The sequence below is a fragment of the Phalaenopsis equestris genome, unplaced genomic scaffold (genome assembly GCF_001263595.1).
Source record: "Phalaenopsis equestris unplaced genomic scaffold, ASM126359v1 Scaffold001093, whole genome shotgun sequence".
NCBI classification, from domain to species: domain Eukaryota; kingdom Viridiplantae; phylum Streptophyta; class Magnoliopsida; order Asparagales; family Orchidaceae; genus Phalaenopsis; species Phalaenopsis equestris.
Window position 1 is genome coordinate 637,961 of NW_018165532.1, and position 770 is coordinate 638,730.

Genomic DNA, 770 nt, shown 5'->3' on the forward strand with positions numbered 1-770 from the left:
TATCTCTTGGAACCTTATCGTAAGCTTTTTCTAAATTAATAAAAATCAAATGTAGATTCTTCTTATTATCTCTGAACTTCTCCATCAAACCTCTCAATAAATGCATAGCTTCCATAGTAGACCTGCCCGGCATAAATCCAAATTAATTATGAGAAATGTTTGTGATGCGTCTAACCTATCTTCAATTACCCTCTCCCATAATTTTAAAGTATGACACATCAACTTAATTCCTCTATAATTTGCACACTCTTGTGCATCCCCTTATTCTTAAAAATGGGGACCAAAATACTCTTTCTCCACTCCTCAGACATCTTTTTAGTTTTTAAAATAATATTAAAGAGTTTAGTAAGCCAAGAAACTCCCAAATCTCCCAAATATTTCTACATTTCAATTGGGATTCATCAGGTCCTACAGACTTTCCACCCTTGGTTTTCTTTAAAGCCTCCTCAACTTCTATTTTGCTAATGCGACGATAAAAATGAAACGTTTTATTATTATTCACGATATTAAAATCACTAAGTTCAATCGTATTTTCAGAAACTTCATTAAAAAGTTTATCAAAGTAACTCACCCACCTATGTTGAATATCTTTTTCTAAGAAAAGTACTTTTTGATTTTCATCTTTAATACACTTTACTTGAGTTAAATTTTTACTTTTCTTTTCTCTTTGCTTGGCTAGTTTATATACATATATATATATTTCCTTAGTATCTAATCTATTATAAAGATCATTAAAAGCATAATTTTTAGCGTCGCATCATTAAAAGTAG

At 30.0% G+C, this 770-nt stretch overlaps 1 protein-coding gene across 3 annotated transcripts in view; it reads right to left on the bottom strand.

Moving 5' to 3' along the window:
- LOC110033129 (CBL-interacting protein kinase 24) overlaps positions 1 to 770 on the bottom strand; it is a 102,794-nt gene that overhangs the window by 70,315 nt on the left and 31,709 nt on the right. The window lies entirely within an intron of this gene.